This window comes from Ixodes scapularis, unplaced genomic scaffold, assembly GCF_016920785.2.
Source record: "Ixodes scapularis isolate PalLabHiFi unplaced genomic scaffold, ASM1692078v2 PGA_scaffold2__306_contigs__length_199485367, whole genome shotgun sequence".
NCBI lineage: Eukaryota > Metazoa > Arthropoda > Arachnida > Ixodida > Ixodidae > Ixodes > Ixodes scapularis.
Window position 1 is genome coordinate 159,662,164 of NW_024609857.1, and position 27,013 is coordinate 159,689,176.

The 27,013-nt window shown below is 49.2% G+C and overlaps 1 protein-coding gene across 2 annotated transcripts in view; it reads right to left on the minus strand.

The window, feature by feature from the left end:
* Nucleotides 1-27,013, minus strand: part of LOC8040843 (sine oculis-binding protein homolog A) — a 215,711-nt gene that overhangs the window by 126,247 nt on the left and 62,451 nt on the right. The window contains exon 1 of one of the 2 annotated variants that reach the window (XM_042292085.1): nucleotides 15,942-16,065. The exons of the other annotated variant lie outside the window; for it this stretch is intronic. The gene's annotated coding sequence lies outside the window, so the exon portion shown is untranslated. Of the gene's footprint in view, nucleotides 1-15,941; nucleotides 16,066-27,013 lie in introns of those variants that run through there. 2 annotated transcript variants of the gene reach the window in all.

A 27,013-nucleotide genomic window follows, 5' to 3' on the forward strand; every position in this document is an offset into this window, starting at 1 on the left:
AGCGAGAGGTTGCTTCCAGGGAGATCAGGATCCCGGTGCCGCCGAGCGCCTCACAACTCTGGGCTGACAGGCTCCGTAAGGGACTCGACCCGGCAGCACCCCCAGCAGATCAGAACATCTACGCTTCCTTGAAAGCAGAATTGGATAGGCTGAAAGCCGCGGTTCAAACGCTGCAAGAAGAAAACAGACAATACAAAGCTTCCTTTAACCAATGGAAGACACTCGCCAGCAGCATATGTGGCATTAAAGCATAATCAAGGTGCTTCAGTGGAATTGCCGAGGGCTTCGCAGTCGAGTGGCGGAGCTCAGAGCAAGATTCCAAGACAAACCCGACGAGAAGCCCGACGTCCTGCTTGTGCAGGAAGCCAACGCACACGACATTAACCTACGAGGTTTTATTCTCTACTCAAGCCCATCGATCTCTAATAATCGTCCGGGACAGAGCGCCGACCCTCCGGGGAAAGCCCTGGTCTACATCAAAGAGGACTGGGATCAGCACCAGGTTGACCTGTCAAAGTACTGCGATGACAACCAGGAAATAGTAGCAGTTCGCACCACGGTCCAGCGGCAAGTGAACGTCATCTTCACATCAGTCTACTACCGACCTATAAGAGGCAAGAAACACAACTACGATCACGGATGGATAGGGCATTTACACAGTCTCTACCCAAAGGAGCAAAAGCTTTACGGAGGTGACTTTAATCTACAACACCATCTATGGGGTTACGATGCAAACACAAAGGGAGCGGAGCAGCTGCTCGGTGAAATGCAGGCGCACCGGATCCAACTAGTGAACAAATCAGGAGTCAAAACGCGAATGGGGGACGTCAGGCAGAAAGACACCACCCCTGATCTCACGTGGACTTCGAACCCTTACACTCAACATCAAAAGTGGAAGCGAGCCAGGGACCTCTGGGGCAGCGACCACTGGCCAATCTACTTTGAGTTCTCACCAACTCGGAAGATTAAAGGCAGCAGCAAGAAAAGGGTCGTGCAAACGGTTCACTGGGACAAGTTTCGACAAGCGCTAGAAGCGGACAACCTTCCCGGGTCCAGCTTTGAGAGTCTGCTCAACAACGCCTTGAAAGAAGCGACCACCGAGACCAAAATTGAAGAAGATGCGCCAACTCCCGACCTGCACCTCTTGCGAATATGGGCTAAGCGACTTCAAGCGGTGCAGCGGTACCGCAATGGACGCAAGACCCCGCAAGCCCGGCGAGCAATCACGCGAGCCACGGTAGAGGCCAAGCAGTACGCTAAGCAACTCGGCACCAATAGGTGGATAGGCTTCAGCTCCTCGCTAACCGAGAAGACTTCGGTGAAGCGGCTCTGGGCGGTAAGTCGAGCCATGCTCGGGAAGAAAAAGAGCAAGAAGGGAACCAGCATACTGGCACTAAAGATGAACAAGACAGAGGAGCAGCTCGCTGACATGGCCGGAGATCTTTTTTTTCCTCAACCGCCATGTAAGGATGATCAGGGGCTCGGAAATCCGTACAACATAGAGGTCCTTGCACCGGACGAAGGCATGGACCGGCCTTTCGCTCTGGGTGAGCTCGAGTGGGCGCTCCACAAGGGGAAATCCTGCTCGGCTCCCGGCTCAGACAAAGTCACAATGACTATGCTCAAGAACCTCCCCGAAAACACCAAGCTCCAACTGCTAAATTGGATTAACCTCATTTGGATCACCGGCAAGCTGCCCGAGCACTGGAAACACTCTTTGGTCATTCCCATACCGAAACCCGGCAAGGACAAGGAATCACTAAACAATTATCGGCCAATTTCTCTAACATCATGCACGTGCAAAGTCATGGAGCGGATGGTATTGGCCCGAATTGACTGGCATCTCGAGACTACGGGGGCCTTTCATCCAGCTCAGACCGGGTTCAGGCCTTGCCTGGGCACCCAAGAAAGTCTGGCCCTGATATCGTCCAGCGTCATTCGCAACGTGCACAAATCTAAATTCCGGACCATCGTGGCCATCGACGTGAAAAAAGCGTTCGATTCGGTGCCCCACTCGACAATTATCAAGGAAGCCAGCCGGCTTAACATCACCGGCAGGACCCTCAACTTCATCAAGAGTTTCCTGGAAGGGAGGACATTCTCGGTACGCTGCGGCAGGCACGATAGCGCGCCAAGAGCGAACCACGTGGGTGTCCCACAAGGTTCGGTCCTCTCGCCTACGCTATTTAATCTGACGATGGTGGCGCTACCACACGAACTCAGTAAGATCTCTGGCCTAGAATTCACCGTATACGCGGATGATGTTTCGATCTGGGCTTATGGGGACGATCTCGAAAAGCAGCGAGATATACTACAATCTGGACTAGATATAATCGAGGCTCACCTGGCCCGTGTGGGAATGCAGACGGCACCAGAAAAGACGAACTACACGGTCGTACGCAGCCCGAGAATTCGCGTGAAGGAGGACTATGCAGCCAAACTCAACCTGGTCCTGGCGGGGAAACGAATCCAGCCATCCCCTTCGGTAAAGATCCTGGGGATTACCATCGAGGAGAACGGCAAAGGAGACGCTTGGCTCCGCGACACACTCAAACAGTGCAACTCGGTGCTCAGCATGATCAGACGGATCTGCAATGCACGCGGAGGAGCGACACAAGACATTGCCAAAAAAATGGTCAAGGCTCTTGTAGTATCCCGGGTATGCTACGGAGCACGCCACTATTGGCTGACAGCAAGGCAATGGGAACGTCTCGAAGCTTTGAACAACCACGCCATGCGAGTTATCACTGGACTGCCCCGTTTCACTCCTCTCGTCAAACTGAGGCAGTACGCGCAGTTGAACAAATTGCACGACGTCGTGGAAGCAAGAAGGAACGCGCACGACGAACGCCTTAAGACGACACCGCAAGGAAGAGGCATCATGCGACTCCTAAAAAAATCGGTAGATGGCCTCCCAGAGCTGCAGAAACAACTGCCTCCGTGGGAAGACCTCGCGGCCATCACAAGCAGCAAGCCTCTAAGGGCATGCAGAAAAGGGGACACCAAACAACTGGCCCGCCGGGTAAAAGCACACAACAAAATGGTGGAGAGCTGGAAGCAAAGCAAGACCGTAGTTGCTGCTTATACGGACACTGCATCGCTTGAAGGCCCCGTCACCCTCAAGTCGGCTGCCGTGGTATTCCCAGCACTTCGACTCGAGGCAATTGAAGCATTACCCCCTACGGTGTCGACAAAGGGAGGAGAACTGGCAGCCATCCGCCTTGCATTAGAGACGGTCGTCACTCAAGCCACCGACCTCCCTGAGAACCTCAGGATCTTTACGGATTCACAGGAGGCGGTGAAAGAGTGTCGAAGCAAGAATAGCCCTAGCGTTCAAGTACGCAAGATCAAAAAGCTCGCCACGACACTTAGGTCGCGGGGTGTCTTTATAAGAATCGAGTGGGTTCCTGGTCATGCGGGGATCCCAGGCAACGAAGAAGCCCATCAACTGGCCCGCGACGCCCTTGCTACCCCTTCCTTCCGCGGGCCCGGAGATGAAACGCTTCCACTTCAAGATCACCAATATGACGTGACCGCTCGAGATCGAGCATCCATCGTCGATTGGCAGTCACAAGAATATGACCCCGCCGAAGAAAAGGCCGGGATAAAAAATGAATACCAGGCGAAACTTGAAGAGCTCCTGCCCGAGCCGGCACATCCCCTGCTCCCTTCACGGGGATTTGGACGACGAGGGCAGGTTCTGCTCACCCGAGTCCGCACAGAAGCAACACTATCCCCCGCGAGACTCGCATCGTGGAACAAAGGCAAAAGGTCTGGCCTTTGTTCCCAGTGCGACATGAACGCTAAGGCGGACACATACCACCAAGTGTGGGTGTGCCCCAAGTATCACGCAGAAAGGGCAAAATTTCGACCTCAGAACATTGCCACTCTGGAAGGCTGGACTCATCCCCCTGGAAACGAGAACCAACAACGAGCGATCCTGCGAAGTCTCCTGGACTTCCTCCACGAGGCAAAGCTGGAATCGTTTATTTAGTGTACATATTTTAAATAGTATGCCGCATCCAGGCCTCGACTATTAGCCACCGATGCATTCTTACACCCCTCTCCCTGCTTAATGGCATCAATAAACGCTCTTTGAACTGAACAGTACAAATGCCATTGAACTTGTTTTTCACAACGTAATGACGTAACGAAAGGTAACCGAACGGGGGCGGAAAACCTCTACTTCCGCCATCTTGAATTGTCGTCAGTTCCAGTATGAGCGAAAACATTGTTTTGCCATCGCCACGCCAGTAGATGATACTTAGGATATAAGCGTAAACGTCACACATTATCGTTTTGCCTCCCTCTTATTTCTTGACTAGTTACAGGTTGAAACGTTTTAGTATTTTTTCGTCACCCATACCGGATACGCCTATTAGGTGGCTGGGGACGAGAGTACACAGAAGAGGTCTTAATTCACAGCCCAATGTGCGATCTTCACAGCCCAGACCGCGGATATGTCAGTCGCTTTGGAAAGCGGGTAAAACACGCGTCATACGTACTAATGCTGAAAATGGCGCCGTACATACAGAAGCTTTTTTTGCGACGGTCAGAAGTGACGTATAGACTCTCCAATCTGCTCAATACTATTTTTGCACACATGCGTAGTATTGGGTAAAGTACATCAAAAAAGTACTCAACGAAAAGTACAAATTAAATGAGAGGTTTGTATTTCAGTAGAGTAGTAACTACAAAGGGCGCAATGCAGATACTTCGAGTAAAGTAATATAAATACAATGCACTTCAAAAATTAAAGCACAAGTACTTTCTAACGCAATCTTTCATGACGCCCATTCCTTCCCCTACACGGTGTTTTTTTTTTTTTTTTTGGTATGGATTGTTTTAGGGATAATCGGGATCGCATCAGTTATCTTCAAAAATGGCGGCGAATATCGCATAAAGTCACGTGGTTTCATGAAAGCCTTATTTTGTGATTTTAATAAAGATCATCTTAGGGGAAAGCCACTAGAGGTCGGGAGTTGTACTTTCCTCGGAAAGGACCAGAAAAAAATACTTCGAGTATAGTACAAGTCATACTCGGAGAACGTACTTGAAGTCAAGTCCAAGTATTCTAAACCTTCTCGAAGTTGTATTTTGAGTACAATGTACTTAAAGTCCTTCGCAACACTGCTCATATGTAGCTAAATTAATATATTTGCTCCTTGTGCACAACAGTTTCCTGGTGTATATAATTTCGGTTTTGTCCATATCTCGCGTATCGAATTGGTACGCCACCTCGGTAGCTCCGAAGCGAAGCCCCGGCCCTACGGATTCACAGGTGGCGGGTTCGAATCCCGGCCGAGGGGCCCGCAATTCGACCGAGGTATTTTTTTGCAAAAAAATGCAATTATGTAAAGCTCCAAGGATTCCATTATTATCGAAATTCCCAGCTCTACGTTCTAGAAAAGCTTTTTTTACTCTTTACAAAATCTTTAGAAACATGAGGGTGGAACTAAAGCAATAAAACATTACCCTCCGCGTTGTTTTCATTGTTACACTGTGAAGAAAAAAAAAAAAAAAGAAGACATTGACTGTTTTTTTTTTTTTCTAGCATTTTCGCACCGTTGATAAACATAAACTTCACGATATGAAAGCGTGTGTAAAGGGCTTCCTAAACAGGATATGTTTTCCGCAGTCACTGCATTTGCTGTACCGGAAGTGGAGGTTTTCCACCAGTTCCGGCCCATTTTGACACCTTTTTTATTTGTTATTATTTTGTGCTTGTGTTCTTGGACCGAGCCTTGTAGCGTGCTCATCAGGTGGGTTCAAAGAAGTCTCTCACACGCTCTGGTGGCTGTCGTCAAGGCCTCCGCTCTTGTTGTCAATTCCAAACTAAAAAAGAAAAAAAGAAAAAAGGAGGAGACAACCGCAAGCAGATGAGGTGGAAGGCCGTGACGTTTATGTGGTTGATCACCTCACTGAAAACATACGCACGCGCCCCAATGCTGTACAAGTGATTTTTTTTTTCTTTTTGCGTGCACGGCATTTGTTGTGTTTTGTTTTGACAGCCTTTAATCCGTATAACGTACATCATTCATGTAAGTGTACCACATTACCGATTTCCCGACCTCTGCCCTACAATGAACCCTCGCCATTCACGTAAACCTGCAGACTGAAATTTATCTCGACCGGTGTTGTACGGAACGGCGTTGCTGGAACGCGTTCCTTTTAGGAGGAACGAAGGAACGCCGCCGCTGCATTTTGCATCGATGGAACTGGAACGGGAACCCGTTACATTTTTACGGGAACGGAAGAAAGAACGGCGTTCCTTTTTCTTCGTCCAGTGGGGTCATTCTTATCTTATTTCTAAGCGGGTAATTAAAAAAAAAAAAAAACTTTAAAAGCAATACATTTACGAAGAGCAGGATCTTTTTAAGTTTTTTTTTTTTTGTTACTCAGAGTTTATTTTGGGGGGTCCTCGCTTGGTAAGAGTAGTGTACAGGAGAGCTAGTGAGAATTGGTTATCTTTTCAGTGCCCGAGGCTACGGTACAGAAATCAAAACATTTAGTACAAGGAAAAGACAGAAAAAGGGACGTCTCAAACTCAACTACTTTCTTTGCTTCCACGAATCCTCATACACCAAGAAATCTAAGGCCGACTGCGGCCATCACTAAACTTCTACAAAGAAACCAGTTACATCAAAAGTACAGGTTCCTAGACATCAAACGCACCCTTGTATCCCAAACATTGGGCAGATGCACAAAAATTAACCTTCATTCCTACTCTCCTTCTCCCCCACCTTCAAACTGAAAAACTAATCCGACCTTCATGAAGGAGGACTGATATAGTTTTTATACTGACCTTCCAAAAGCCCTACCCTCTTCTTCAATTTCTCGTCTTGCGGACAGCAGCATCGAGAAGCAACTGTTGTTAGGTTCGAACCCGGGACTTTGTTAGATTGAAACGTGTGAGGTTGTTGTAAAACGCTCGTGCAATGTGGGGTGACAGTACATTTGGCTCGTATGCTTAACTCAACACAAACATGAATATGGCAAAGCGCTGAGATTTTTAAAAGGGAATATATCAACAAATGAAACTTGCTTCCGCTTGTTTTCTTGTCCCGGTGTCCTTCCATCACGACTTTCAAATTCGTGTGTTGCTATTTGATGGGGTAGGTAAAAGAAACTTGGTGTGATCTCACTAAATATGATAATTAGCAAAATACAAATGTAACGTATATGTAACGATACGTTCCTTTTTTTAACTGTAACGGGAACGAGTTCCTTTCTCGCAGATACAACTTGTAACGGGAACGCGTTCCAAAAATCAAGAGGAACGAGGAACGAGGTTCCGTTCCTTTTCCTGTAGAACGTGTACAACACTGATCTCGACCATTCCTGAGGTATGTTCTCCGACTGCCCGGATGGTGAACGGCCTAGACACGTGAAGGTGTCAGAGGGAATTTGATTCCGATCAGTCCTTGGTGGAAAATGATGACGGTGAATGCTGGACGGAATATTCTACCGTTCATCCACCGGTATCCCGACGGCCGAACTTCCCGATCGAAACAACAGCGGCGTAAATTTCGACCTTAGGCCTACCGTGGCCGTTGGCCACGTTAAGCCCGCTACTGATCTGTGCTATGCGGCCAGCCAGCACGCCCTTTTCGGCGTCGCCTTTCGCGAGCCCGCCAGCCGACAAGAAGCGTCCGTCCCACGGCGACAGCGAGTCAGAAGAGGAGTTCCCCGCGCCGTCGCTGAACCGTGAGTCGCGCCCCCTTCGGCGCAAAAGGAGCGCGAAAATGGCCGAGCAGTCATCCCCAAATAAAATACGCATCACCGGACAACAAAATATCGCCAGAAGAAAACGTCGTAAGCCTCGGTTGAAGGGGGAAAAAAAAACACCAAAAGAAGGTCGGTTGTAAGAGGCAGCAGCAGCAGCAGCAGCGTCGTCGCCGGTAAAAAGGAGCCCCGGAGCGAACGTCAGAGGCACGGCCTCTCGTTGCCGCCCCTCGGCGAGCGTTGCCGGCGCTGAACAGCGTTCGACGGGGCGTGTGCCTGTGTACTCGTGTGCTGCGTAGACGACGTGGTGGCGGTGTGTGTGTGTGCTCGCCCCCTCCCACCGGGGACTATAGCGGCCGACGAAGCAGCGCCTTTTTCTCGGGCTTGACGAGCGCCGGACAAATTATAGAGTGGCGGCATGCAGCAACGGCGGCACTGCTGGGTCCGCTGCAGCGAGCCCGGCAGGGCTTGACGGACGCCCGGCTCTAGAATTAAGGGATTTCGGGCGACCGGCCGGCCCCCCCCCTCTCCGCCGCTGTCGTCTCGATGCTGGAGGGGAGGAACCCCGGCCCGTTGCCCGGCTTCACCGGGGGCATCAGATGCCCGCTGGTGGAGGGACCCTCTGCATATACTGCTTCTGCTTCCTACTGCTGCGTGCTGGCTTCGTCTGCGGCCGGCTGTCTCGGGGCGGCCGACGGGCCTTGTATCCAGCGCTCGCGGGAACGCCTCTGACAGATATCTCTGACGATGCGCCCAGGTCGTGTTCCTCCCAATCTTCGGTTCGACCGGTGGCGAAGATCAGAGGGATAACCGTCCTGTCATGCCACTGTCCGTCGGACTACATCGTTTGTTTGTGTTCGTAATTGAAGGCGGTCGCCTTTTTGCGTGACAATACTTTGTGCGGTCGAATTCTAAGTGCTCCTTGACCGACTGCTAAAGGTTTCGTTCGCACTGCAGCTGCATCAACTGCGTTGCGTCGGGCAGCACGGCGCCTGTCCTCATTGCCTCGTCGCCATAGCAACAGCTCGCGACGCAAACAGTCTTAACGAGACGCGAGTGGTTGCGGTCGCATTCCAACGCGACCGTGTGAACGAGCCTTTACACTACGACTCTTTGCGTTCCACTGCGATGCGTTGCGCGGGCCTCGGTTGCCACAGCGATCATGTCGTTGTATAAGCATTCGGAAGCGGTTGTAACGCGGTCGGTCGCGCTGAAACACGTTTATCTAAACCGGCCTTAAGCTTTTGCATCGAGTGCAATCGGGGGCGCTTTAGACCACCGTAACGAACAGAAGCATGAACACCGACTGGTGCATGTTGCTCTCTCGCGCTATGCAACCTGCAGAACCGATGCATCACACTCATAAATTAACTTTGAAAAGAAGGTACGACTCGAAGGTACCCTCTTAGTACTTTTGCCCAATATCTTCTAGAATAAATCATTGAAATTCATAATTATGGGTCGCGAATCCTTCTTTTTTTTTTCCCCGCCATGCTGCAGTTGTAAACAAAACTGTAGATTGGTCGTATCACTGCTGAGTCAACCCCCCCCCCCCCCCCCCACACACACACACACACCTTATCCGAAAACCTAATTTATATGGTGCGACTTGCCATTTCCCAACAGCGACGTAGCACCGCAACTTCCACCACCTTTTTTTTTCGTTTTTCTTTTTCCTGTCGCTTGAGCGACGTTGCGACTGGGGAATCGCAAGTAAAATTTCACAATGTGATTCAGGTATCTCAGTTCTTGTTAGAGAAGGGAAGAACACGGGTGTTTACTTTTCGGTGCGAGCTATGACGGTTGCTCAGAAAGTAATGACCCATATTCATTTATTTTTTTCTCAGAATCTACTGTCTTTTTTTTTTTTAATGGATGAAATTCACGTAGAAATTGACTGCATGTTTTCCACCCATATGCCACTTTTTACGTGAGTACCGCTCAGTTATCCGGCTTTACGCTTTCGCGAAACAAGGGAACGCATGCCGCCCTTGTTTACCGGCTCGTTTTCTCACCGCGTAGTCAAATCCTCACTCCACAAATCACGCTGTTGTCGTCTACAAACCTTTTCCGTGCAGTGCATATAGTTTAGAAGTCCGAAAAGATGAAAAATCAGACGGTTCGAACTCGTGACTACACGGCGAGCAAGTGTTTCAAAATGCGCCTTTCGCGCATCGGGATGCAAGGGGGAACACGCCAATTAAAAGGCAACATAGAGAACGCCCAGGACACGCGCGATGACGAGGCAGCCATGCGCGCGCCGCCATTGGTTGAAGACAGGGGGTAAACAAAAGCACGTCGGCACACTTTGGGGGGTAAACAAGCACACGATGTGCGCAAGGAGCAGGCGAACTTGCACGCTGTATAGGAGCGAGGGTGGGGTAAGTGCAGTCCAGCAAAAGTTGACGATTGCTTTCTGGGTTTAGAGGCGTGCCTTCAGAACAAGCATTGTCATGCACTGCTAAATAATGAAAATAAATAAAACACTCTTGGAATCTTGTTAGGCCGCACACGCCTGAAACGTCGGTGATTCGCATTGCTCTTCCTTTGCTGTCTAAAAGCTGTAAAGGCACTTGCCCAACTTGTTTCGACACAGCATCGATCCCTGCTCCCATCGATTGTCCCACTTCCATACACGTCAAACAATCGGTAGTGAATTTATCCCACAGTTTCTTTCTTTTCCCCTAAGAATTCCATTGCAGCTTGTTTGTGACGCATGTCAGACACGGACACCCTTTGCACTGCATTTTGAACAATATACTACTGTCTTTATTTCTGGAGAAAAAGAAAGGTGGGGCATAAGCATCCCTCGTGTTTAGCTTTGTATAAGGTAGGCCGTAAGAAGAAACTTATTGAAACTAGACTCGGCGGTCTAGTTTCAATACTAGTTTACTAGTATTGAAACTAGATTGCCGTACTAGTACTAATATCACTAGTTTACACTAGTTCAGTCTTTAATGGAGAAATACGAAGTTCGCCCCGGTAACCCGTTAAAACAGCAACCTACAAAAGAAATAAAGCTCGACTTTCTTTTTTTAATTGAGCAAATTTCAGTAATAATAATAATAGTAATCAAAATATTAGTTTCAAAGAGGAACGCCCCGTCATACGGGGCGTTCCTCTTTGAAATGGGGGTTAATACAGATTACATTACAGACACACGCACACGCACGCGCACAGGCGGAAGCACGCGGGCGCAAAACGACAAGAAATGAGGCAAAAGGAACCGGTCGAGCTGTTCAGAAACAAATCATTCCCGAAATGACGACTATGGTACCCAAAGTAATTTTTTTTTTTTGTCGTAATTATATCAAAAAGCTTTCCAGCTTCAGAAACCAAATTTCACCCACCACATCCTTTTCACACGTTCAGAGACAAAATAAATGTTTCGCGCGTTCTCGAGCACTCGAACGAAACATTTACACCAGCGAGCTGCAGCGACGGACACACATAAAAAGAGAAACGCGCGTCCGTGTAATAAAAAGAAGAAAAAGAAAAAGAAAGCGAGACGCAACGACAGAGAAACATCTAATCATAGTTGTGGGCATTCCGTTGATGCGGTAAATGTGACGGGCACGCTACGACCGAACCAAAAACGCAATGCTCCCATCGCCGAAAGACACGCTGAAACACACCGGCAAAGAAACAAATATCTGTACATTTCTTTCTAGCTCTCTCTTTTCTTATCGCCTAATAACGTGTCGCTCCTGAACACTCTGAGCGCGCACCAAGACCCGGTCGCTGCCGCTGATGGAAGGAGGCACACGTGCCCAATGAGGGCGGTGTCCCACAAGAGCATTCGGGGCGTGAGAGAGGCGACGAGACGCCCCACAAGACGCGGGATGAAGATCAACACGAAGCTATCGGATCTTAGCAAAAGATGCCCTGTAGGTTTGCCGACGCGAGATAAATTAAGGCGCTCTTTTTGACCTAGTATACCGCCGGAACATCACATAAAAGACAGTCTTTTATATGATGTAAAGCTTCCTTGTCCTCGCGTATTTTTTTTTGCGCTGTTTTTAATTGTACGTTTACCGCGACTGCGGTGCTCGTCACTTTTCGATATGGCCCGCCCACTATATGGCGGCGATGCACTTCTGCCGTCCGTGCCCTCGTCTCCTCGTGGATGCCGTCGGTGAGGACGGCGAGACCGACGCCGTACTGGATGGCTGCGCAGTTCCAAGATGTTTCGTCTTCACCGCGGGTTACAGTCCGGACCTCGCACCATCGGACTCCCCGGCTGTTTCCCCCTAAAACGAAGGAGTGGACGGGCGCTCGGCTCGTGTCCGAAGAAGGAGGTACGACGAAAAGGTGCGGCGGCGTCTACAGCCGCCCCCCATTCTTCTGCACGACGTCATACGGAGATTAGGCGGAGAGAAGCAAGTCGTCTGCTTCTTTTGCGAGGGTTGTGGTGTCGACAGAATGAAGAATAGTGGGTATCTCTCAAAGCAAGCTGCCTTGAAGTCTACCCACTATCCTTCAATCAGCCAATCAGAGCTCGGCGTCTGTCTGACGTCACCACAACTCCCGCTGAATTGAAGCAGACGACTTGCCCTCCGTATAGTTGCACCGGTGGCGGGAGTGCATCATTGCTGGTGTGCTGGTTACCGTATCGAGAAGTGGTGCTTCTCCTGGGAAAACAGGCGATTCCAAAATATTTTATGTGAGTGTAACATCGTTCGGTTCCATCGCCGAGTAAAAAGGTTACGCGGCCCAGGAGGCAAAACTTACCAATCCCCCCCCCCCCCCCCCCCCCCCCCCGGCCTCGTACACGTAGACGTGTATTCGCACGGGAGCGGAGCGTTCCCATGGCAGCTCCACGTCAGATGTTCTAATGACAACACTGGAAGCAGGGTGGAGAATGAAAACCGATGTGATTTAAATCGAGATTTAAAACGTGATTTATGTCATCATTATCATCATCATCATTAATTTTCCTCGAGGACTCGCGAGGGTTGTTTATCATACGAGAGAGTGGGCATGCATATAAATGTACTATAAATATAAAACACTTGAAGTCTATCGATACCGAAATCAAATGCGGCATGCCCGCCAGAAGGACAACCCTCGTTTGACGCCCGGAGGGTCCCGCGTTAATTACGAAATTCGCGTCAGTAGGGAGTTTTCGTAAATCGTTTTCGCCGTCCCGCAAGGGCCCTCCGCAACCCGCTACGATAGCGGGAACTCCACAGTCAAGGCTATCCGCGCGCAGGCGCAGTAGCAACTTCTTCGTTGCGGAACGCTTAGCGGAGGGGGCAACGCGGTCTACGAAAGCTCCCTAGTTTTACGCTACAGCGCGCCGGAAATAAGCGATAAGACGCACCTTAGCGGCCGCGACAAGTTGCTTTCCTTTGCTGCGCGATATCACTGAAAAACATCTTTTTGTTTTCTTTTACTATTGTGAAAACGGCGAACAGTATATATCCGAGACGTAGAATGACACATTTCTTAGCCCGTGAAAGTGAGGCTACAGAGGTATTGTTCGTATATAAATTGCAAGACAGAAAAAAAAAAAAAAAGTGTCAGCTTATTTTCTGCGGCATTCGCAGACGACGTCATGACCGGGCTCGCCTTAAATCTGTCACCGACAGATGTCGGGAGTGTCGGGCGCGCCGGCAAAGAAACGTGATCGCCTGCTAAGCTCGGTGCCGGCGCGCTCGACGCTTCCGACATCTGTCGGAGGTAAATTAAACTATTCGAGGCCGGCCATGACGTCATCTGCGAATGCCGCGGCAGATAGCCCCGAATCAGGATTTTCTTCTTTTCTTTTTCTTTGAGCGACGTAAGCTCCTGCGTTGATATTTTAAAGGGCAACTCCGCTCAATTCCGAAAAATTTAGGCTTCCATGTGATTCACATTCACAAAGCACTACTTAACAACTCTAAGTCTTCCGGGATTCGCGAAATGTGGAATATTATTTGTGTAATCCTAATTTAAACATCAGCAGATACCGAAACCGAAACTTCGGTTGCGTCAGGCAACATTGGTCTCGGGTCGTCAGAGTCATGGCACGTCACGTCGAACCACGTGGTCTTGTGACGTTCGGGAGGAAGCGAAAAACCGAGCGAGGTCTTCTTTTTTTTTTTTTTTTTATTGGACGCGGGCAGGTCGCTTTGCATGGCGTGGACGGTGATGGCCCGGGGGCGAGGGGGAAGGGGAGAAGACGAAAGAGGAGAAAAGGAGCGGAGAAACAGACCGATAAGCGCGCAGGGCAGCGCATCCCAGGCGCATCCGTGTTACGGTGATCACGTGAACGCCCGGTCAGCCAACACCGGGAGGAGAAACTCATGACGTCATCGTTCAATTTCGCTCTGAGAAGTAAAAACAAACAAAACGTGAGAATGACGTTTGCATGCCTCTGACGTAGTGGCTCAACGTTGGCCGCTCCATCTCCGTGGCATTGACTGCGCTGGTGATTGCGCCTCGCGCCGCACGCTAGAGTTGGCAGATTTCGGCGACTTGGCTCGCTTGAAGGTTTGCTGGCCACTTTATTCAATATATAAACGGAATTAGATCGTAATATTTGACATGGGGTCTTCCTATATGATACTGAAGAGGGCTACATAGTTTTCTAAATATCAAAAATGAAGCGGAGTTGCCCTTTAACTTTATTCGTGCACCAGCCGCCCCTCTGTAATAAATCCCAGCGCTATACATTGAGAAACCGATTTTTGCGGACTCTCCAAAGTGGGGAAACCGATTTTTGCTGGCTGCCCAAAGTAACAAAACCGATCTTTGCGGACTGTCCAAAGTGGAATCGAGGCGTTAGTGTACATATATGCTGTACGTGCGGAGCAGAGTGTGCCCGATCCTCGGTTCAGGCGTGTACACGAGAGGGCAAACCCGCGGCCCGAAACTGAGGACAAACGCGATCGCGGCCTCCCGGACTCTGTAACCCGATCTTTCGAGACCAAGGAATTACCGGAATCGTTACGGCACAAGCCTATAGGCAGGAGCGCGTGATCCAAACAGAGGCGCCCCGCGCTCGAAAATAGCTCCCAGATGTCCGCCTCTCCGACAACACGAGCGCCCTGATGCCTCGCAGGCGCGCCTTTCAAAGCGCCTCGGCTAACGTGGGTCGACGCCGGCGAGGACCTCGGGCCCTTCATTTTCCTTCCTCCTTATTTTTCGAAACGGGACACCGGGCGCCGGCGGTCCGGTTTCAGTTTCGGTCGTGCCCGCGCCGAGCCTCGCGCAAGCGCCCGCCTTGAGCCTTTCTCGGGAAGAAACGCGACACGCCTGCCCGCCACCCCCAACCGCCCAGAGTTTCCGCCGGTGTTTAAACTTTCACCCGAGAACTGGGATTCCCTACTTCTGTTTTTAATTTTTTTAATTTTTTAATTGCGTATAACCAAACACCCCCGCTCCGTCTTCACATCCCGATTTATATACATATTTTTTTTTCCATTTTGTTTTCTTTTTTTGTGTGTTTCTCATTCGTGACCGCTGTATACATCTTCCATTTTCTGCGACTAGAATCTAATTTCATATTTTTTACGTCGATTTTCTTCTTCTTTGCGTATGCGCAGTTTATTCCAGTTCCTTTTTTTTTTCCTGTTTCGATTTATTTATTTTTTTTTGCTCGCGAGATCTCGAGTAACAAAAACGAGAGATCTACGACGGGTCTTCTAGAATTTCAAATTAAAAACGGACGAACCGAGATGCCCGTTTTTTTTTCTTCTACTAAATATACTTAGCCGTGCATACTGCGCTTCATTATATGTTAATGACGAAATAGGAGAGTGATTTGAGAGAGAGAGAAAAAAAATACCAGGTGGAGAAAAAAAAAGGAGAGACAAAAAGGGTAAGGCGGAGGTGGAAAGGACGAGACAGCGATTGACAGATGAACTGCGACGAGGGATTTGAGAAGAACCCTCGAGAAAGCGTGCAGTTTGTCATTTTCCTCGCTTCTTCGCGTTTCCAACAATGCCTCCTGTCTCCTTCAGCTCAAAGGGGGGAATCGGTGGCCGAGTCACGTGCTAGCGCACCGCCAACTCGCAGCACGTGGAGCGAAAGTCCGCGCCGCAGAACCCAAGGATCCCGCAGGCTCTATCCCCACCCCTGCTACCCGTTCCGATACATCGTACTGTCGGCGTGCGGTCCAGTATATCACTACTACGTGACGCACGTCAAAGGCTGACCCTGGCTACCAGTATACCGCGCCAGGCTACATTTCTCGTCTACAGCAGCGGAGACGCCAGCCACCACGATCTCACCTTCCAAAGCCCAGCGAGAGATGGCAGCAGCTGGCACAATCCGTCCTCCTCCTCCTCGCCCGAAAGGGTGGAGCGGCACTCTCGACCGGGGCTCAAACCCTCGGCGCGGCGGCGTGAAACCCGACGCGAGACATCGCCCCGAAGGCCCGAAGGGTGCCCCCCTCCTAAGCCCGCCGGACGATTCTTGCCGTGGGATGATCTCCCCTTGGAGCGCGCTCCGTTGGCTTCGCCCAGCAGGCAGCGCCACGCCAGCAACGTCGAGCGCCGCATCGCCAGGAGTCTTCGGATTTCTCTTCCGGGCGTCGGGCGCCGCAAGCAGCAGTCTCTCCGCAGATCCCCTTCCACACACACACACGCACCGTACCTCCCAATCCTTATTCCTCGGCGCCACAAAAACGACATCGGCGGGATTTCCGCTTCCACCAACCCATTTTCTTTTTTTCATGTGGTTTCGGTTTTCTGCCTTTTCTGTTTTCGTGTGCGTGTGTTTGTTGGCCTTCGAGCTCGCTCAACGAGCAAAAACCAACGCCGAGCTTGCGTTCGAGAGCTGCCCGCCCGGCCGGTGTAGTCCGAGATACCCGACTCTCGTTACAACTACTCCCATGGAAAAAGACGACGACGGAGGGGAGAGGGGGGTGAGACGGGTAAGATGAGGCAGGAGGGGGAGAGGCGAACGCTGCGATGCCCCGGGTAAGCTGAGAGCGGAGAGGAGGCGAACTACGTATTCGGGCTTGAATTACAATCTTGGCGCGTCTCGGGTTACCCGCAGGGGAAGTTGGTGCGCCGGGAACCCGAGACGACTACCGTAGGCGCGGACTTGGATTCCGTGCCTCCATCTCTCTCTCTCTTCTTTTTTTTCTCTAGGGTGCCTCGTTTTGGGAGGCCCTTCTCAGTGGCGCCGCGGCCGAAGCTCGTGAGTCGTTCACGGGCCGACCGGTCGGCTGCCATAGCTGTCTACGCTTCGCGTAACGCGACGAAGCAAACCGCTTTTGAATGTAACATCTATACGGAATCAATGCCACCTATAGACCTTTGCATCGCTCAACACCCGGGTGAAAAATGCCGAGTCACTGAGCTGTGGACGCCCGAGCAGCGTCTGATATTATACAGCACAGCGGAGCAATAGAGCACGCTAGGGACGCCGTCCATTGCCCAGCAGACAAAGATGGCAACGCGCAGTAGGCGATTTTTGCGAAGGTCTACATGCTCCGTTTCATTAAAGGACCATTCACTCAGGGGCGTTTGCTTACGTTTTGTTATGTTACGTCATGAGTCAGCGGAACATCGTGTGCCACACCCTTCGTCTGCTCTTCATCAGACATCTATTGTCCTCGGTGACCTCTCGTCGTACCTTCGCACCTCGCAGACCCCTCCCGTAGAACTGACCTAAGGCCTAGCAACCAACTAGCAACGGAAAACGCCGGGGAAACGGCGCGAGCCCGTCCACCATTACCGATCCCAGGCCGACGCCGAGTGTTTATCAGAACACTCCACGGAAAGCCCCTCAGCGGCGAATCAGAAGTTGCAATCTTTGCGCACTGCTAAAATAACAAGAGACGTCAACTGGAACTGAAAACTGCGAAATTTACGCGAGCGTAATTGGCACGACGCGGCGAACGTCCGAGAAGCGGATGAACGGGCTGGTAACGAGGCCCGTACGGAAGGAGTACAGACAAGTTAACCGGGAACTTAGTATATGGCTCCTGAATAAACACGACACAGCCCAAGTACTGCTAGCGGATGACGTGAAACACAATAAAACAGTCATACACTGGAGCATAGGTCCCCGGCGCCGGTTGGGCTCGAAGCTGACGCTCGCTGCATACCAAGAGGTGGCTAAGGCCTTGTCAGGCACTCGTGCCTCTAGCCTTCTGCGGAACATGTATCCGCAGACACAAATAAATAATAATAAAACAAAATATGGCGAAATGGGCGTGGCCATGGCCTTCACGTGGCGTGTCAGTGACGTAGTTGACGGGCTGTCAACGAGTCCATGCTAGCTGGCCAAGCTCTCTCCTAGATATGGCTCTGCTCTTCATGGACAGGACAGCGAGCGCCATCTCGATGGAAGCAGAAACGAAGGAAACAAGCACCGATTTCACGGCTATTTTAATTTATTTATTTATTGTACCCTCAAAGCCCGAGGGCATTACAGAGGGGAGTGCGTTACTAAAAGAAAATAGAGCTTAAAAAAATGACAACCTAGGAAAATAGAAACATGAACATAGTAACCATTAACTTAGAAAATTGGTTAAACAACGCTCAAACATAATGGCACCTGTTACACATACAATTGACGATGGAAGGCGGTTCCACGCAATTGTTGTTTTGGGGATGAACGAATTATAAAAAAGTAGTGATTTTACAAAGAGGTAGACCAATCTTGTGTGGGTGATCGACGGGTGGCGAGACATATGAGGGAGGAGTTAGTAATTTATTACGCAAGGAAGGATTGTGATAATACATTTTATGAAACAGACAGAGAAGGGATAGCTCACGACGGGAGGAAAGGTTAGGTAGGTTTAAAAGAAATTTCATAGATGTTACGCTTGCAGAACGGTGATAATTAGTAAGAATATAGCGAACAGACATATTTTGAATACTTTCGACTGCTGTTGTAGGTAAGTCAGTGCCGGGATCATATATGGAAGAGGCGTATTCTAATTTAGAGCGGACAAGGGTTTTATAGAGTAATAGCTTGAGGGACACAGGAAGAGATGGACAATTACGTTTGAGGAAGCCAAGCATGCGGTTAGCATTTCCAGATATGTAGTGAATATAAGGCTCCCAAGATAAGTTCGATAAAATATAAATTCCCAAGTACTTATACGATGACGCACGCTGTACGAAAACACTGTTAAGATAGTAGGAAGAAGGGTGCGAGTTAAGTCGAGAAAGAGTCATTACTTTACATTTGTTAATGTTAAGCTGCAAATTCCATTTGTTGCACCAATTAGAAACACAATCAAGGTCAGACTGAAGAATAGCAACATCAGAGGTTTCAGTCATTTCACGGTAAGGAACACAATCACCTGCAAATAAGCTAATAGAGGACGAAACGCATGAAGGTAAGTCGTTCATAAATATAAGGAAGAGCAGAGGTCCTAAAACCGAGCCTTGGGGGACATCTGACGTCACGGGAGCTAGACTTGAAGAAATATTATTCACGGATACAAAAAAAAAGATGGTTATTAAGGAAAGCACGAATCCATAAAGGTACATCCTGATCCATGTTAAGTTTGCTAAGCTTATGGAGTAGTAGATTATGTGACACTTTATCGAAAGCTTTAGCGAACTCAAGGAAAATACAGTTTACCTGGGAACCACGATCAAGAATAAGGTGAAGGTGATGAGCGAAGGTAAGTAGCTGGGTTTCCCACGAATACGATTTACGGAAGCCATGATGAGCAGGAGCAAAGAATGAATTAGTTTGTAGGTGTTGAACGAGGTGAGAAAAAATAATATGTACAAGACTTTTACACGGAATGCCTGTTATGTTGATGCGGCTACGGGACGGATTGACATATGTCAACAGTTTGGATATATTTCGGTTCCGACTTAAATTTAGAAGACACGGAGGGGGAGATTTTCTTATGGTAATTGAGAGAACTTAGTGAATTTTCTTCTAAGACAAAAGTGCCAAAACAGCCGATTTTGACGAATTTCACAATTGTTTTTGTATTATAAAAAAAATGCTAGTTTTATATTCGTGCCGATTAATCTCTCATCAACGTGTCTTTAAAGTAAAATAAAGAAAAAAACTATGTGCAGCGGTTATTGCGTGAGGATGTTTCAAAAACTGTCTCTATTCTGGATGGGTCTGCAGTCGAGCTAATGGTGCCAGTCAAGGAGCGACAAATGCGCAAGTCACTGGGCCTTCTATGTCTACGATTGGTTTAGCAATGATTGCACGCATTGTAACATCGCGAACATCACGATGCTGTGCTTTTGACGCTGACTGATCGGTCCCGTCAGTTGTGGACCTCTCGCGGAAGGGGGCGACGTACCGGCTCAAGCCCGCCAAACGAGCAACCCCCAAGGGAGGCCGGAAGTAGAGGCCGCGGTCGGCAAGAGCATCCCCCTCAAGGTTGACCAAAACACTCGTTGGCGCCAAATCAGCTCTCCTTTCCGTCCGATGACGTCGTTTGGTTCGTTTTTGGTCATCGTTGGGGGGCGCGTCTTTCCAAACCCCAAGTATCCCTCGGCTGCACCGATGCTGGCGTCATGTCGCCTCCACAAACCACCTTCCGTCGTTCGAAGCGCCATCTAGATTTTCATTTTAAATCTGCGCGTTCCATAGAGTATGCTGAAACGCCATCTAGACGCTGCGCTTCGAAACGTACACATTCGGTAGAATACTCTGCAGTTACCATAACAGCAAGACGATTTTAACCCAAGACCGTGGCAGGAGTACATTTTTTTTTACAGACGAAGAGAAAGTATCAGGGACAGACAGCGTCTCTAACTCAGCTCCAGACGCTGTCTGTCCCTGCTACTTTCTCTTCCCCCGTAAAGTAACTTGCGCCTTCTGCTCAAACCTCAGGTTATAGCTTGGAGGTCGCTTAAGCTTCGCCTTTAAATTTGGAACGTGATAGCGTTATCGCGCCCCGTTCGCATTGCCTTCTAATTCGCTTCTCATGTTATTTCTGCCAGGGAGCAGGAAGTGCGACGCACATGGCCTAGTCTGGCTCGCAACCGAAAGGTCGTGGGTTCCCATCCCGCCCAAAATTCTTAAAATTTTCTTTAAGGCAAATGAATTACTTTATAAAGTGAAATTATTTGAGACAAACGACGACCTTTAATTCGCGTTACATGTGATGCGTAAATCCCTTTCATTCCACGCCTGACGTCACATTTCAGGTGAGCATTGTGGGTCGTTTCAAATTCCCGCGCGACGTCATGACGTCATGTGACATGTCATGTGATTTGACCTCGAATCGATATTTATCGAGCGTTCGAATGCCGATTAAACAAATCAAACTGCCGGAGCACCCACTGGCCACGGCTGAGCTGGCAAGATTGCTCTCGTAGAGGAGTAAACAAAGATATTTGACGTCAATAAGACCGTCCTCGGTGGAAGCCCACAAGTTGAAGTTGATGAATGCTGAAAAAGTGTGTTTTTTCAGTTTTTTTCGAAGTCTCGACAGCTGCTTTCCAATATCTTGAGAGCTTCTTTTCGACATCTTTACAGCTGGTTTCGGGGAGTGAGCGAATTCCGTGTAGCAAAGCTTTCAAGCTTGTCGTCTGCTAAACCAACTCACCAAAACCGCCACCGACTTCGCGGTAACTTTGTCGACGGATTGATTGCTGAAAAGAGCGCATACATCCGAGTTACGCAGTGCTCGTGTCCAGTGCATGAGCTGGGTTCGGCCGATGTGCTTACGCGCTCGGGCCAGTGATTTCCCTACACACACCCCTAGCAGGGGTGTACCCCCCCCCCCCCCCACCTTGTTTTTCTGAAGGTACCCCCTTAATTCGCAACGACTCCTCTGTTCTCAATGCCCCCCCCCCCCCAACCTCCCCCTCCCCCTAAAAATGTAGACCCCCCCCCCCTAATTTCAATTCCTGGGGAAGCCCCTGGCCTGGGCACCGCAGATGCGTGCACCACAGTGAAAAGGCGGAGGTTTTTTGAAGGAAAGGAGGTACGAAATATTCGTACCAAAAAGCGGGCTTTAGGATTTCCACCGCTCGTGTAGTAGCCTTCTTCTGGCGTACTGAACGATACGAGCAGGCACGTAGCCAGGGGGGGGGGGGGGGGGGGGCCATGGGGCAGGGCCCTCCCCCTAAATCTTTCATTTCGCTGAGACCTGCCCCCCCCCCTCCCCCTCATACAGCATTTTGTCATGGGCGCCCCCCCCCCCCCCCCCCCCCTCCGAAAAAAAATCCTGGCTACGCGCCTGGGATACGAGATTAGTAAAAACCAAATTTATCCCAGCCTAAAATTCGTTTCATAGTCCCTTTCATGTATACCTAGTCTATGCACGTAAGCTCTTCTCATTTGATGACTGCTTCTTGAGTGGTGGCACGTAGACCTTCTCATACCCTTCACACGCTGCGGAGCAGTGTATCCTACCTCGCAGTGATGACCTAACCGGATCACCTGCACCGTGTTGGAATCGGTCCTTGTGCCCTAGACGAACTGGTCGTAAGCATAAAGGCTGGTTCACACATTTGCAACCGAAACGACAGAAGCGACCAAAACACCGGAACAACCGTGACTCATAAAATGCTTCGCGAAGCTACCCCTTGCATTGCTCGCCACGCAGTGTATGGCGAACTGTTGTCTTGGTGTCGTTGCGGTCGTTTCGATTGCATGCGAACGCAACAGATGCAAATGTGTGAACCAGCCTTCAACGTGACGTTATGACTCTGATATCCTCGCGATTCACCCTCGCAATCGACTCACTTCATAGGGAAAACTCACTGACGGCCATAGCTGTTCGCGCGACTGCTGGCCGCGTGCTGAGTGCGAGCTTCCGCAGTTCCTTTGCAACGTGCATTCCACGCCATCGAGATTCCCGCCTGTGAGCTCTTTCTGAGCTTGCGCTCAACACAGCACCCACAAAGATGGCGTCCAATAAATACCGTTTCTAAATAAGGGTCCTCGAGGACCAGGCGAAGCTGAATAAGATTGCAGCCGCACACACTCGCTCTGCAGCTTCTCGTGCTTATCGCACACTTTCCGCGATTGTTCTTAGGCCGGTTAAAATTATAAGTGCACCCGACGACGACGCAATAATAGCCAGACAACCGTAGATTTTCGGTAATCGTAACACTGTAAAAAGAAACACTCCGATCTAACTCACGCACGACTCCGTTTCTAAGCCCTTCCGCCAGTACCCTTTGCGGTTGCATACCCTGTCTCGACGGGCAATCCAAAAATGTACCGAGTCGAGGGTACGTCTGTTGCACGCTGGTACGAGGGTTTGCGAAAAGCGTCTATATCTAGCACCTCTCTACATGACCAGCACAAAAACTTAGAAACTTCCGGATATCAGCGGACAATCCTTTGAACATCATTGTTGCCAGTTTTCTCGAGTTATCCGAAATCGCCGGAAACGCTTTTCCGTCTTCCTCGAATTCGTTTGCCCTTCACGAGCGTGTCTGAGTTTCCCTATAGAGGACACAGGCCTGGGATTCCGACGTCGTTAAAGGGGCCATGCAACGGTATTCGCTTGGAATGTTTTTCATTTTGGCGGCCAATACAATCCTCTGTCGCGGTGTAATTTCAAGGACAAAAGCGAGCGTTTTCATCCAATCTCTCCTTTGCGAAACTTGATGACGTAACTGGGGGATCGCAGTATCCTCCAGTGGCGATATTTGAGTGCAGCTTATAGCATCGGACCCGAGCATTGCGTGAACACTCGATTTGGGCTCTTGATTATCAACAGCTCGACCAGAATTCGGGTGGTGGCCCGTGTCCAATCGCTGCAATGACGACAATAGCCGAACCATAACAATGTCTGGGACTCAGCTCGTGTCCTGTGCCGCGCCAACCTCGTCCCGTACGAACCCCAGAACATCACTCTTACATCGATATCTGAAATGGAAGACCGCAATTTTGAAAAAGAAGGGCGCGATCGAGCGAGGAATGTGACGTCATGATTCTCTTCGAATAGTTGAGAATGAGGGAAAGCGGCCTCGCTTTTCTTCTCTTCGCTTCGGTTCACTTCCTCAAGGAAACGATGCGAAGAGGAGAGGGAATGAGAATCGCGACGTCACATGTCTCGTCGGCTTTGTCGGCCGTCTTCAATCGCGTATTTCTTTTCCAAAAATACGGCCATCCGTCAGAAGAGATATCGCTATATGAGTGACGCTTTTGAGTTTTGCAGCGTTCGCTCCGGCCTTGGTTTTGTGAGCTCCAATTTTTGGTTCAGCATCCTCTTAACATCAGGGGTTCGTTCTAAGCGGTATTTGTGCAAAGTACGAAAATCGCTGCATCACCCTTTTAAGTCGGCTCTCCTGCCTAACTGGCTTGCAAAGTGGAGAAGCTAAACTGCTGAACACACTCGCCCTGATGAAGTTGGTGGGCGTTATCTGATTTGAGAGTCGAGACTCTCCCGAATCAATCGGATGATCATTGTCCCAATACTAGATAGGAAATGCTCAAACAGATCTCAATCATCGCACGCCCGATAAAAGAGGATATTCAGGAGGAGTGCATTCACTTTCCCTCACCGGTCTTGGTTAATTGATATGACACATCTCCTCGTAATGGGCGATATTCTGTCGAGTGAACCAGTACAAAAAGAAAGAAAGGAGGATGACCGCCACGATGGTACCCGAAGTAGACGTCGAACCGTGAACCCCCGTGCGATGGAAGGCGCGAGCTTAGCGTTCTCGATAGGTGTGTTCATCGTTCTTAACCCGCCCACACATCAAAAACGGTTACAAAGTGGCAACAAATGACGTCGCTTCATACTGCTCGCGGAAGCAGCATCTTTAATAATAATAATAATAATAATAATAATAATAATAATAATAATAATAATAATAATAATAATAATAATAATAGTTGTATTTCTCATCAATGATGAAGGCGAGGCCGGAGAAAAAAGCTGCAAACGAACAGCTTGACGAGTCTCCGGCCCCCTACAGTGGCAAAACAGGCGGCAGCAAGAACAACGAACAAGTTATAAAACAGGGAAGGGAAATAAAGAATGAAATACAGTGACTTGACAGTCATTCGTGATTACATTTTTAGCATGGACAGTTCCGTAACTGAGTCGGTCTAGGCTTTGTCTCATACATAATGTACAGGGCTATCAAAGCTACTGGCGCGAGCATAGGATTGGATCTCGCAGTTCATTCGTACGCGTTCTCGTACAAACAAGACCGTAGATAAAGCCACGCGCGCGCGTCAGTAGCTTTGTCAGCGTTGTATACTAAGTATGAAACGGAGTATAGTAACCTTAGTCTAAAAACTCATTCGCATACACGCGCAAAAGAAAAGAGAAAAAAAAAACTTATAGAAAATAGTCTCTAAGTTGTATCGGAGCAACCATAACATCCTCTATACTAAAGCCTGGCAGATTGCCACGAGACCCGGCCGCCGAAAGTGAAAAAAGATAGAGCGGCAGACAACGGATGAGAGGAAAGTCACGTAACGGGCACCCCGCTGCGGCGAGACGCCGAAACACACCTGTCGCGAACGATGGAACGCCCGCTCGCGCTTCTCACGTTCCTCGGGCTACCGCTTCTTTTCTCGTCGAATTTGAAAACCATGTTTCGGGTCCTCGCCGCTGCAAAAGCTGTGCGCGGACTACAGGCTCCCCGAGAAATGCTCTGTGCTACCAGATCCTCGCGCTCCACATCTGCGACCGGGCACTCTATGGCTTCGTCGTCGAACCACCAGGCTTTGTAAGTATAGAGGAGGCTATGGCATAACCAACCCACTCGTGTTTGCATATTAAACCACGGCGCCCACGCGAGGGGACATCGCGTTCAATAGCAGGGGCAGTCACAGACGAATTGTTAGCAGACACTCTCAGAAGCACGCTCTTTCTTCAAACCACGCAGCACCAAAAAAAAGAAAAAAAAAAGAAATTGACACAATAAGAAAATATCTACTGTGAGCAGGGGGAGGAAAAAGCCCGATTCTCGCGTCGTCCTCCACAAAAACCGGGCGCGTGCAGCCATCAAAGGGCGTGGTGTTTCTCGCAGCTGGCGCAGGGTGGAGCTCGCCTCGGTCCTAATGACGGCACATCTCCCTCCCCTCCTTTGGTCTGGCAACACGGGCCCGGGGTAGCGTACATTTGTTACCGTCCTGGATAACCTAAGAACGCGCTGGTGGCGGGGGAAGGAAGGTGGCATAGAGAGAGAGGGGGCGTGTCCCGCAAACCCTTCCTCATCACTTTCTCTTTATTTCTTTTCGGGAAGGATAAAAAGGGGAGGGGGGAGGGGCGGAAACCGGATGGAGAGGATCAGAAAGAGGAATAGGGCAAGAGAGAGAAAGAAAGAGACAGAAAAAGGGGGCAAAGATGATCCCACCGGGAACGCCCTTCACTGCGTTGCGGTAAGATCGTCAGTGAAAATGTCTTTTATTATGGTTTGCGCAACGATGGGATGTTAAAAAGAAAAAAAGCAGCCCACCGGTCACCGCTTTAGGCCCGGAAGGAAAGCACAAAGAGCGATGATGATAATAGTATTCATAAAGCGCTTACGAAGTACACTCAATAGCATTAAAGGACGATAGACAAGGAAAAAATCAGCAAGAGTGTTTGACAGAGCAGCTTCCTTCTGTTCAAAGAGTATCCTCCGCGACACAGTAAGCGTGAACAGGAAATCGTCTCATTTGGCTTATTACTCGAACAAGGCATTGAGGGGTACCAAAGTTTACCACTAACTTGATGCCCCAAAGCGCAAGTAGTTCTGGCGATGGCATTTTGATTTGAAGAGAAAAAAAAAAAAACATCGACAATCGCTTGTTCGCACGGACAGGGTCGTCCAGTGCACATTATGCGCGGGTGAATTTATTTGCTATGCTCCCAATTTCCAAACGCCGTTTTCAATGAACGCAGGTGTACGTGTAAAGCACTGTCACCATGCTGCGAAGAAAATAAAGAATATTTATTGTATACCATCTTACTAAAAAATTCTTAAAAAAAAAGAAAAAAAGAAACAGCTTTGCGTGAACGTCTGAATTTGGGTTTTTTTAAGTCTTAGTTCAGTGGAAGGAAAAGGGCAGTATGGAGGTTAGAACCCGGAACATAGCGGATCGGTCTTATCAAAATCAGAAAACAACGAACAAAACCCGGATTTGGAGTCAATACAAAAGAAAAACAACTTTTACGGGAAGAAAATCTTTAAATCTCAGCTTTATTTTGCATTGACTGGGACATAAACAAACTCCCGTGTTTTCGTTTTTTGTTTTTTAATTCGTGTTTTTGGTGTTTTTTTATTAGTGCGGGGCAAGGAATTGAGGTTTATCGGGGTTAATGTTTTACGACTGCATATCTAGAAATTAATTCGTGAATTAATACCGCGCTTTAATATACACCAGTATCTTTAAAATTTCGAATAAAAATAGTGACCATACTGTCATTCTCGCAACCGAGATAAGAGCAATAAAC